A 12,784-nucleotide genomic window follows, 5' to 3' on the forward strand; every position below is an offset into this window, starting at 1 on the left:
CAAACATTGCCTCATGTGGGTGGTTTTATACCTTGGAGGCCAATCCCTCAACTTTCTGACTTGTTTAGCCCCTTCTTTATTTCTGATGGGAAAACAACCCAGAAGGGTGTAAATCATGATGCAAGTCTCTCCACCCATGTAAAAATGAGAAACTGGAGCAAAAGGGGCTGGCCACATGCATGCAAAGAGAGAGACAGCAGAATTAATTTCTTCCTAATAAATTTGACACAGAGAATGGGACCGTGTTTATAAAACCCTACTGGAGAGTAGAGGAGGGTTTGTATCTTTGTTTTTTTAAAGTGCAAAATCAGGGCTGGTTTATTGGGCCCATGGGGTTGGACAGTGTATAGAAGGCCACCCATCTGGAAACCAGCTGATCACTGCTGAAACTTTCTTCCCAGGCTCTGTCCCTTCTCTGACAGGGTACTGGGGTGTTATGAGAGGCTGACAGCAAGCCTTTTACAGACCATAACTCCTTGTCTCAACAAAAATTGCTATAAATTAGCTGGAAAAAGGACCTGAGGGGATTGTCCCAATCTGGCTCAGGGTGCCAAGTACACAGTCAGCAATTTTAACAGAATAATCTGAGTTTTCAAATCAATTGTGTTTGGAAACGACCTTATGGGAAATGGGCAAGTGGAAGGTAGGAGACAGGGAGCAAAAGGAGGTTATTTCTAGATGTCAAAAGTGTAGTCCAAGTCTCTTCTCCCCAGAGACTTTTCAGGGTTTATAAAGGAAGTCAGCTAGTCTTTCATTCCCTTTCATTTCTTCAACCTGAAGGCAGCTTCTATATAAAACTTGGACGTGTGCTTTCAACCTGGGCATCCAAAATTTTATAGTCATTCAGAAACTAAGCTTGCATGTGACCTTCACAGTGGATCCCATAGTGGATCACAACAGCCTAAACCTAGTGCATCTTGGAACACTCCATTTCCATCTGATAGATGTGGCAAAAAAATTCCTTCTTGTCCAAATAACCAATCTGATACTAGGTTTGTATCCCAGAGTGGTTCCACAATAAACAGATCAGTTTAGGATGGAAAGAGATTATCTTGAATTATACACTGAACAGAGTTGGGCAGTGTGTTTGGTCCTGTCAGCTCTTCATGAAGTGTTTAATCAATGGGGTGATGCTACCTCCGAGAAGGAAACTGAGAAAGCTTTTCAAAAGAAGGAAGTTAAATACAGGCTAAAACTTTAATAAGTATTAAAAAGCTTTGTTCAGGAAATTAAGTATTTTGATGCACTATAGACAAGTAGTTACCTTATTAATTCCCCAAGCAGTGTTTCTAGATCAGTAGACTGAATACTTTCTGATGAAAGCTGTTTATGCCTATGTTTGTTTTAGGGCTTTTGGAAACATCAGTGAAATAGAAGAAAAAAATGCCGTTAAAAAGGATCAGAGAGGAATTTGTTTGAGCTGAACGTAAGACTTGTCAGAGCAAACTTTTGTGGTGTACTTTCACATCTTATGGCAAACAAGTTGTTTGTTCTGTTGCACACAAGTCTCATGATCTTGATTTTTGCTTTCCACAGTGGCTGAGTGACTGAGCAAAGCAGTAGAGGAAAATGATGGAAACCCCTTGGACTTCTCATCTTGGAGGGAGGAGGACATCTCTGAGCAAATCAGGAAAATACTAGTTGTAAGCAGGGACAACTGCAAGAAGTGCTTGTAAGCTGGAGGACAGAAGGAGAAGAACACCTGGCATCTTGCCTGGATGTTCACAGCAGTTTCTGGCCATGTCCTGTTTGGAAGGGAGAACAGGTCAGCAAAATGCTGGAAGCAGGAAAGACTTTTTAGATCCCTTTCTACCAGGAGACAGCACCAGGTAGGCTGGAGAGGGCTTTGGGTGGGGACACTGCTGGCATGTGATTTTGAAGATGCTCCGTGAACTGTGAAGTTTTGTCAGTCATTTCACATTGTCTTTGTCTGAACTCAGCGTGGTTTATGGAGTGGAGGGGTCAGGCTGTTGTGAGCTGTGGCGTTTGGCTGTGCTGGTGCAGAGCTTTGGCATGATGTGAATCAGTAGTAACTGGGACATGTGGTGGGTGTGGGTTTAAGATGCTTTTTTTCCCAGTCTTTTCCCAGTAATTGTCCCTTCTGCCTTTAGCTGGAATGTGTTTCACTTGTGGTTTGAAATGCTGCTTGAACTGCAATAATTAATTATGACAACATTTAAAATTCAGTCTGGTTTACACAGGAATGTCGACAAGGACCCATGCCCCAGCTAGAGCACAAGCTAGGAGGGCAACATCTCCAGTTGATGCTATCCTTGTACAGCCTTTAGGGTGTAAAAGGTGTATGTGCCTTTTGTGTGTGTTGGTGCACTGGGCTGTGTGACTGCATTCTTTTCCACAGGGTACAGCTGGGGAAAAGGCATAGATAACAACTCAGTGCAAAGGTCTGGATAAGCAGAAATTGCCCCAGTTTGAATTTTACATAAATTTGTGGGTCTATTTGCAGGAACACTTGGAGGCTCTCAGAAATGTCAGAGAAAATACACACTTCCAATGTGTGAAATGTCCTGGCAGAAAGCTCAGCACAAAATAAACCAAAACTTTCACCAACTTCCACCAGCTGGAGCTGTTACTGTAGCTGCCAGCCTGCCTTGGTTCAGAAATTGCCTGCTGCTGCTTGATCTGTAGCACTGCTGGGGTTGAAAGACAGAGTGGAAAGGGAGCTCTTTAAGTTCTCAAAATGTATTATGTGTGAAAACATTCAAATATACACTTAATTTCAAACAAAACTGTTGAGAATCAGGTTTTTTGCTGTTTACATACATGCCAAGAACTCTGCTCTCTCCTGCAATAGCTAACTCCATAACTTAGTCTGAATGGGGCTGTTCCAGCTCCTATTAAAAGCAGTGGAAAATTGCTGGTGGAAGGTGGATTGGGCTCACTTGGTACCCTGTTGAAATTTGTGGTGATATACCAAAACAGAACAAAGAAAACACCTCAGACTGTAAATTCGTTGGAGCAGGGACTCCTGTTTGTGTGCGTTGTGTAGTGTTGAAGACATTTGTCGACACTTCAGAAATAATGAATAATGCCAGTGTGAGGAGGAAATCTCTCCACTCAACCCTAGGTGTTTCTGCTGCTGAGTGTTGAAAGAGAAACACGGAGCCCTGAACTTTGAAGACTTGGCAGGTGAGGAGAAGGAAAAATCTTTTCACTTTCCATTTAAATTTCAGCTTAATCTGCATTTGTTGGGTCTGGTAGGAATATTTAAGCTTTTAATTTAATGTTGTTGGTTTTGGGAAAACTTCTTGGGATGCGTGGCATGAAAACACCTTAGATATGAGGCAAGGTTTTGATTTAATTTCTCCTTTCATCTGTTTTCCATTACAAACCAGACTAATTGCAGTAAGATTCTCTGTGGTAAAAAATACTTGAGGCAGTGTGAATTTGGAAGTTCTCTCACTTTACAGTAACTATAAAAACAGTCGGCAAACAGGTTTCAAAATGATTTAGTACGGAAGGGAGCAAAGTCTGGTTGTCTTCATAGTAGCAGGATTTCACTGGCACTATCAAATTTTCAAAGCTCTCAAATTCAGTTTATTCATATTTATGTAAAAGCTTCCTTGCACACTTGAGTTGCATTTATTCCTGTTTTAGAGACTTGTAAAATTGAAGCACGAGCTGATGTGACCCCGGTATTTGAAGTGCCCATGTTAACTGTCCACCATTCTCTGTTAATGGCTAATAGATAAGTGTGTTCATGACAGAAAACTGCTTGTTGAAAAAAAAGAAAAGTTAAAAAATAAAGAGGAGGTGGGCCTTAAGCAGTGCTTATGGAGCAGGACTGAAGGAACCCTTGGCATGATTTTTCCACTTGTGCTATAAATCTGGTCATTGAATGATTCTGATTTTAAAACAACGCTCTATAAAAGCACTCTGGGAATAGGCTGAAGCAGTGAAAGGCAAGGATGTCTCCACTGCCAAAGACAGCATGTCAGAAGTTATTGCTTGGTGATACTTTTCTTTGGCTACAGACTTGCCACAATTTTTATTTTATTTCAGATAGTGTCTTAGGTGGCAGTCACAGGATTTTAAGCTGCCATAATACGAAACTGAGGTTAAATGTCTGCACCACAAAAAACAACATTGGGTTTCTATTTATGCCTTTTTTCTTTTCTTTTTTTTTTTTTTAATTGGTTAGAGAAATATTTGAATCAACTTTTGCACAGAAAAAGATGAAGTAACTACAAAACAAGAAACCTCTGAAGAACACCATACATTGTGTTTTATCTTAGGCTATATTTGTAGGGAAAGTATAGGATTGTGATAAGCTATCATTACACTTTAATTAGGTAGTGTATGCCTTTGAGAAACTCTGGCTTGTAGTGTAAAAGTCACATAATGTGTATTTGGTGTGGGGAGCTGGGCTGTAATCCTGCCCATTCCTTCAGGCATAGCAGAAGATCACAGCCCTGGTGACTGTGACAACTGAGACACACATGTGGGACAGTTCAGTTTTGTCCTTGAGACAGCTCAGGTCTACCTAACTTAGCTTTCTGTTTTGCAAGATCCATCTGCATCAGTACTAAACAACACCTGGGACCTTCAACATGAACAGAGCAATAAATTCTGGCTCCCTTATTTCCATGAGATATGGTGTTTCTATAAATTTTTTAATGAGTGCATTAAAATCTTTTTGGGGATCACCCTGTGGAAACCAGGCTGATGTGCACTTTGTGCTTATCAGCTCGTGATTCACTGTTGTTCTGTACGTGTTGACATCATTTGTGTAGCTGTTGAGAGAAGCAGGAAGGGAGCTGAAATGCCAAGTGAATTTCAAAGTCCTTATCATCATGTGGAAGAGGGACAGCTGTCACATGAAATGTGACAGAATTGACAGGACAGGATCTTGTGGCTTGGTACTTCTGAAACACCAAGTAAACAGCAAGCAGATAGTTACTGAGGTAAGGAAAAAAGGGGTGTCACGTTTGCTGTCTTCAGGAATCCAGGATCTCAATGGTTGCTGCTGATTCTTTAAAAAATCTTTTCTGCATTGTTTGTGTGGAAACATGCTGTTCCTTCTGCAGTCTCTGTGTTTGTGTTGCTGGTTGGTTTTAAAATTTACATGTTAAAAAACCCCAAATACTGGTCCTTATGTAGTGGAAAATTTGGGCTGAACTTGGATGTGTGAATACATGCGTGGGCATTTCCAAGATCTGGGATTCTGTAATTAGGAGGTTTTGGTCTGGGCCTGTCTCTAACTATAGCTGAGCAAAAACTTCCCCATTGTAAACTTATTTTTGCAATAGAATACAAAAACCCCAGAGCACATAAACCATAAAAACCCCTCCAGGTGACCTAATGAGTTGTCATTAGGAGGTGATTCCCCACCCTTGGAGAATCTTGTATGGATCTTAAGCTCTGCCAGAAAGAAAGTATTCTTTCTGATAGTATTTCCTATATCCTAAGGGTGGAGCTTCTCCTTTTGCTAGATGTTACACCCTGCCTTTCCCCAGAGAACCAATCCTCATACAAAGAGGATAATGCTGCTCTGGCAGTGAGCTACGTCAGCTGAAGGAGTAAGTCCTTCCTATAGTGAATCTGTGATGCTGCTGTACTGGAATGTGTAGAAGGAGCCAAGAAACAGTTATGGGAGAGTAAAATTGCAGTGTTTGTTCTGGAGACAGGCAAGAAGGAAAAAACACATACAAAGCAATCTGTGTACGCATGTATATGACATAGCAGAATACTTTTTAGGCATATGACACATTTGATTACAATAAAAATCCTTTTGTTCCCTTTTCTTCCCTTGCTTTTTATGTTGGGTAGTATTCTTGCTCTCAGGCTGAAGGATGGAGATGGGATGTTGGAACTTCAAGCCTTTTCCAGAACTGATCAAGCTGATCAGCTGCTTTTTAATTTGTTTCTTGCCCAGCAAAATAAATGTAAAGAAAAATACTGTATGAGGTATAGGATTGTCTTTGGGATAAGGAGCTCCTGTGACCTGACTGAGCCAGGCACTCTGAGAAAGAGATGAAGACTAGAACTGTGTAGGAGATAAATGGGGAAGAAAAGTTGATTGTTTTGTTCTCCAAGGTCCTCTTGCCTTGATTGTAAGGGATAAGTTATGAATTTCATTGGCAGATTTTCATCCTCTCCCCTTCAGGGCCCATCCAGAACAGAGAAGTACCTGGTCCCATTCCAGTGTTGTTTGGGTCTCCCTGGTAGCTACTTGTTACTAGTTTTGAAATCCCCTGCTAATTGCAGGACCAGCAGAGATAGGAGCTTCATTCCCTCATGCTCTCCCTGCTCTGTGTCCTTCTGGGGCTCCACCTGTCGGCACAGGATGTGGCAAATTTGATTGCTTCCACCCTCACGGGAAGAACTGCTTGTACGGATGATGATTTGCAAGTGTGGTGTTTTGTGGTTAAATTATTGCTTCCACCTGTAATTTCTCATGCTCTGCCACACAGGGTGTTCAATAGCATCCTTGGGTTAACTCCATCATGATGAATTTGCTGAGACTGCACAGACTGCTCGTGTCCTCTGGTAAGAAGCTGAGTGGTAAGGATTGATTATAGACTTTAGTGCAGGGTTAGGGTTAGGGTTGGGTTGGCCCTCACTTTGCCATGGAGTCAGTGTGTGAGACCAGGCATCCTTCAAGGCAAAGCAGTAGAGGAGTCTGTGCTTGCCAAGCAGAGGCGTTCATAGACAGGACCTGCCCCGTGAAGTGAGTGGCTGGGATTCTCCTGCCAGCCCAGGCTGAGAGAGGAACACAGCCAGGTTCATCCTGCTCTGCTTTCACTCTTACACTCCATAGTAGCAATATGCAAGGCAAGGGCTGCTCCTGTCTGTGGGGTTTTCTAAGCAGCTGAGAGCACATCACCCTTCAGCAGCCCAGCCACAGTCCTTCCTCTGCCACTGGCAGATTGATAAGGAGGGAATTTCTTCCTCCACGACTAAGTGCTGCTCTGATTTACTGCAGCTCTTCCTCAAGCACTTCCGGAGGTCAGAGGGCTGCAGACATTAGCCCATAATGGAAGACCCGAGGTCATGTGTAACCAATACCGATGGACCTGGGTGCCGTGCAGCGCGGCTGGGAGTAAATAAAGCTGTCCCCTGACTTGCTTTGTAAAACCCCTCACTAATGTGACACAGAGAGGAGGACGGAAGAATAATGGATGGTTCTCATCAGAAGAAATATAGTGCCCAGTGGCTTGTGAAGTGAGTGTGTTTATCTGTTATTCTTGTGGGATGCTACCCTGCAGTGCAGCTGTGCTCCCTAAGCAGGCTCTGGGGGCCATGAAGGCTGAGGGCCGCACTGCTCCTGCCCAGGCAGCCTTTCCTCAGCCCACCTTGCTCCAACCTTGTTATTTACCATTTGTAATGGAAACTAGAACATTTCTAATGAAATAACTACATTTTAGTTCCAAGAGCACTGTAAAACTCCTGTACTGCATTATCACTAATCTAATAGTGATACTGCAGTATCACTAATGTGATGACGTGGGATCATTCATAATGAGTATAAATTAACCGAAGTTTGGTTGACTGTGATAAAATTCCTGGTCCTTGCTCCAGTAACAGTTGGAAGCTGCCCAGCTGCAGTGACTGCTGATAGAAGGAATTATAATTGTGGGTGTCCTGTGAGCAGTTCTTTTGGTGGTAACTGAAGGACTGAGCACCATGTGCAAGGAAGTGGACCCAGGCAGCATGCACTACTGTATGTGCAAATGAAGGGGCTAATCCTAAAGGCAACAAGATTTTCTGCATTTCAGTGCAGTAAATCCCACTAAAATCCATGTCAGGACTCTTGGAGGCTGACTCTGAGGCTCAGCAGCTGCACACCACTATCCCTGAGTGGCTGAGCAGCTGTGGACTAGGCTGCTGCAGGATTCTGAGCAGGAGGCTTGAGAACCAGCCACCCTGTGCTGTGTTAGCAGAATAGGGAAAGTGCCTGGGACAGGGGGGAGAAGAGCTCAAATGTTGATGGAGGTACCATTAAAGATGCTGGTTATGACTGCAGTGCTGAATGCCTGTGCTTGGTGGTGCACTGTCTTTCTGTCAATGCCATCTAGGAGATCTGGGAAATCCCATCTTTAATGCTGTGTTTGGTTTGGTTTACTCATAATCAGAAGAGGTAGATTGATCCTGGAGGAAGTACAGAGAAGACCTCCTAAAATGATCAGGAAAATGGATTTTATTTTGTGGATTTTATATATAAAATTTAGCTGATTTTGTCTAGCAGAAAAAATAGCGGAGGGATGTGGCTGTACTAGCTCTGCCAGTACACTGGGAGGAAATTCAAGGGAAGCAGGTGATTCATTAACTGAAAGCTGGTGGGCTGTATTTTAGTTAAAGCCTTCTTAAAGACACATAAGTGAGTTGGACACAGACCCCTGAATGGGGTTTTTTTATCCTCTTGGGCACTTTTGTAACAATCTGGCTCCTCCACTGGTTCTTCCCAATTACACACCCACCCACACCCAATCTGCAGAAAATTTACAAAATTGAGTTAGCCAGGATGCCTTTCCCTGGGCCTGTATTGTGTGTGTAATTGGGACAGTGGGCCAAAAATCCTATGCAAATATATTGGATTTTATTGGGCAGGATTTTTACATCTGAAAATGGGAGCTCAAAAGATGGGAAGCAGTCTTTTTGAATCTTACTTGAAAACAATAACCATGCTTAGCACCTCCATTTGTCCAATAATGCCATAACAGAACCTGTCATCAAGTGGTACTCAGACCTGCTCGTGTCTGCTCCAGCTTCATTACTGGACATTAGGTGTATTTATACTGCTTTCAATGCTCCACGCAATTCAAGTCCCGAGGAGAAAGACAAGCTCAATAGTCCACACATAAGTTTGTTTGCCTGATGTTATCACCATCAGCAGAGGAAGCAATTTTCACAACCAGCAGGATCCTGTGGTGGCTGCACCTCGAGCGCTCGTGGACCGCTCGCACCTGAGGTCCGCCCTGGCAGCGCGGAGGTGATGACAATAGGCCTGTAAGGTAAACAAAACAACGGAATAAAGAGTGCTGAAAGCCAGCAGCAGGTGAACTGCTAAGAACAAACCCACATGCCCATCACCCCACCTTCAAGACAGGCTGAGCTGTGGCTGGGCAAATCTTATCAGTTAGGTTAACACATGGTCGTTCCCCCCCCCTGCCCTTCCTCCAACACCTCCCTTCCCAACTGTCAACAGTTTTTTGATTACTTGTGTGGCACAGCTACAGAGAAGAAATTATTAGCTGCCCCCACTTCCTCTTTCACACAAAACAGAGGAAGCAGCTCCACTGGGGCTTTGTACAGTATCCAGGTGCTGTTGGGTGGTTGATCACTGCTCTCTTCAGGAAGGTAAATATTGGGCTAGAAGCAATTACAGGTGTTTTTAGAGGAGCAGCACATGGTTTGCAGCTTTCACACCCTCACGGGAGCCCCAGCATGCATTTGTGTGTCTCCCACTGAACCAGCTCTTGCTGGTGTGTCTTCAGTAGTAATTTTCTCGAGCCTCAAGTAAACATTTGGCTCTGACAGTTGGAGAGATGGTGCACACATGAAAGTGCTCTTTGCAGGGGCTGAAGTTGGGTCTATATCCTGCTCCTTAATGGCAGCTGTGTTAGGAAGAAAGCAGACAATCCAGCTGAGATGACCTGTGTTCCAAAGACCACTGGTGTCACCAGGACTGGTGTGCACTCCAGCAGTCTCTGGAGCATATTCCTCTCCTGTTACATGCTGCCAAGTGCTTGCTTTACTTCAGTTAGATTTTCAAGGAAGATGAATGGAATGAAACTCTGTAAGTTTTCCCTGTGGCAATATGCTTCCTCACACATCTTTCATCTAAAAGGCCAACAGCATCTGGCTGCAAGGCACTGGGTTTCAGGAGAAAGCCTTCCCTGAGGTGGAAGCAGTGATTCTTAGAGATAGATGATAACAATTGTCAGGATTTGTGTGTCATTCAGTCTGTTTTTATGGGTGATGGCAGATTCTGCACTAGCTCTTACCATGTTTCACTGTTGTGGATAGAAGTCTCTTGCTCCGGGATGAAGAGTTGTGCAAAACCTGGCTAGCAAGTGTTAATATTACAGTATCAGCCCCTGCCTGTGTCATGTGTGCGAGGCTGCAGCAGACAAACCCAGCGCAGACAGCTGACAGGGTGAACAGGGAGGCCAGATAAAGTACTGCAAAGGGAGCAGAGGCACAAAGAAGTGCAGTAACAGGGTCAAGGTCACACAGCAGGTCAGAGTTGGGCCGGGTCCCACGGGTCCCAGGCCGATTCACTGCCCAGCACGGCCGGCAGCCGCACACACTCCCTTCTGCAGCAAAGACAGACACACTCTGGGAAACTGTTTGCTGTTTTAACAGCTGCAGGCTTTGCACAGAATCGATTCAGGTTATGAGATGTGTTCTTCCAGCTTCTTAGTAGGAAAATGCAGGCAGCACAATGGAAACTCAGGATCTTTTTGGACTAGCTTAGTATGGTGTTAAATCAGTTTGTACTTGAGCAGCACCGTTCATGCAGTCCAGAGTTTTATGAATTGGAAAAAGCAGAGTCACTTCATTGTAGCTTCTGTAGCAGCAGGGAGAGGAGAGTAAATCTGGGATACACTGATTATTAGAGCTTCTGTGAATCCAGATGGTTCTTGGGGATCCTTGGGCAAGGAAAAAAAACCTTTTACTATTTTGTCCCTGCCAGACATCTGGGTGGTATTGCCCAGTGATGAAGGGAATAGAAAGGGCTCCATTTATCATCTCTTCTATTTTTTCTTTTTATTTACTTTCCTTTTAAAAACACATTAAAAAAATTAATTCAGTGCTGGGGAAAGGTGACAGATTAACAACCCCAGAGATTTCAACCCTCTGTTTATCCTCTGAGCAGAGAGCTCTGAGCATTTTCAGTGCTGCTCTGGCACTGTGCCCCAGCCCTGACCTTAGGGAGCAGCTCCCAAGGGAACAGCTACCCCATCCCTCCAGCCCCTCTGGCTTCTGAAGCCACATCCCCTCGGATGGAGCAAGAGGTGCTGCTGGCAGTGTAGTCTGTGCCAGGGACTCCTGCAGCTGAGGAGATAGGTGGTGTTTCACACCTAGACTGCTCAGCAACAAGTTGTGTTTGTGCAGAGCAGACCTGCAGGGGTGTTACTCCTGGTCCTGCATGCCACATTTTGATATCTCAGTCCACTTCCCAACCTGTGGTCTTCTCCCTCTGAGGAGGGAAAGAAAGCTAATCCTGGGAGGTCACAATAGAAAAGGCCTTTGGGATGCCCAAGTATCTGTGGATGGTGCTTTTGATCTCACTGAAGTGTGGCTGAAGTGTGGTTGTGACAGTATAGGCATTTGCAGCTCCTGTGCACTTCTGGAGAATTTTTAAATGCACTATAATCACATGATTTTATTTAGGGAATAAACATGCTACATGGATCCTAGCACCAGGTCTCCACCTTTGAAAAGGTAAAATTCATTCCCCATCACTCCAGCCTTTCTCAGTGTCATACTTGGTTAGATTTTGTTTGATAATTCTCACTATGGGTCATTTCAATTTCCCACCATAAAGGCCTTGTGTAGTTACCTTTTCATCAGCTCTGGTGTTTGGGATAACTCTTTGCAAACTAGGTATTTCCCTCTGCCATAAAGCTGGAGTGTCTGGGAAAGGAAAGCATCCTTCACACAGCAGTCACCATGGGTCAGGATGGGGGTGGCACTGGGGGGTAATGCTTCCCAATGCACACAAGCAATACCTCCTTGCAATTAGTAATGCTGCCACTGCCCCCTCCCTCACTCAAGAAGTGACATTCCAAGACATGCATTTGGTGTTTGAACTACCCTGTCTCCTGGACTCAAGGGACAGGGGCTGGGACAACTCTGTGGGAGGCCCTGGTGTTGAATCCATTTGGCTGGTGTGCCCAAGGGGCCTTCCATCATCACCTGCCTCCGTCCGAGCGAAGGCCTCCGCTGCACCAGGTGGTGCTCAGGAATTTTATCCAGTGTGAGTTACTCTGGGAAGAAACTCCTCCCTTGCTTTTCTGCCCGTGGTATCAGACGATTGACCCCATTCCCCCTTTTTGCTGAAGGGGCAGAAATTTGATAATGGCCTTAATTATGTCTGAACGTTAAACAAATGCTCTGGATCATCACTGCTGTATCCACTTGTCCATAATTACCAGGACTGGACATGGTGGCTTCAAAGGCCACCCAGTTATCATTTATGTTTACTATAAACACAGCAGCTGTTTTGGGTTACGAGGGTGGTCATTCTCTTGGAATTTGATGAGCCAGACCCTGAAATCCTCACCTGACACCAGCTCTCTCCCTTCTCTCCTTTCCTTCATGAGGAAAATTCAGTATGGGAATGCTCTATGCTGGCTAAAGAGGGAGGAAAGGATGGGCTGGGCCTCGTACCTTTGGGTTTTGCAGTTTCTCCAAGCTCCCTCTGAATTCCAGTGAACTGCTCTGTGTTTGTGGAGCTGTTCCATGTTTGCTCATTTGGCAAGTCACCAACTACTCAAAAAAAAAAAAAATTGAGATTGGATCAAACTTAACTAAAGTGTTAAAAAATTCTGCTTTTTTTGATTCACTTTGCAAAATAGGTGAAAATCCACTTTGCAATCATGTGCATTAATGTGTCTTATGATGTGTGAGCTCATAAAGCTCACACTGCTCTGTGCACAGGGGATCTCTGGGTTTCAGAGTGTGGCTGGTGTTGCTCTGGACTATGCTTCCTTAAGAGGGGATATGCACTATGGCTTTACCTATGCCACTAGGAGTGACACTGTCCTGTTTTAATGAGAGTTTGAGAGCTCAGGACAGGTTGATGTTGCCCATGGCT

This window comes from Serinus canaria, chromosome 15 (genome assembly GCF_022539315.1).
Source record: "Serinus canaria isolate serCan28SL12 chromosome 15, serCan2020, whole genome shotgun sequence".
In the NCBI taxonomy this organism is placed as follows: domain Eukaryota; kingdom Metazoa; phylum Chordata; class Aves; order Passeriformes; family Fringillidae; genus Serinus; species Serinus canaria.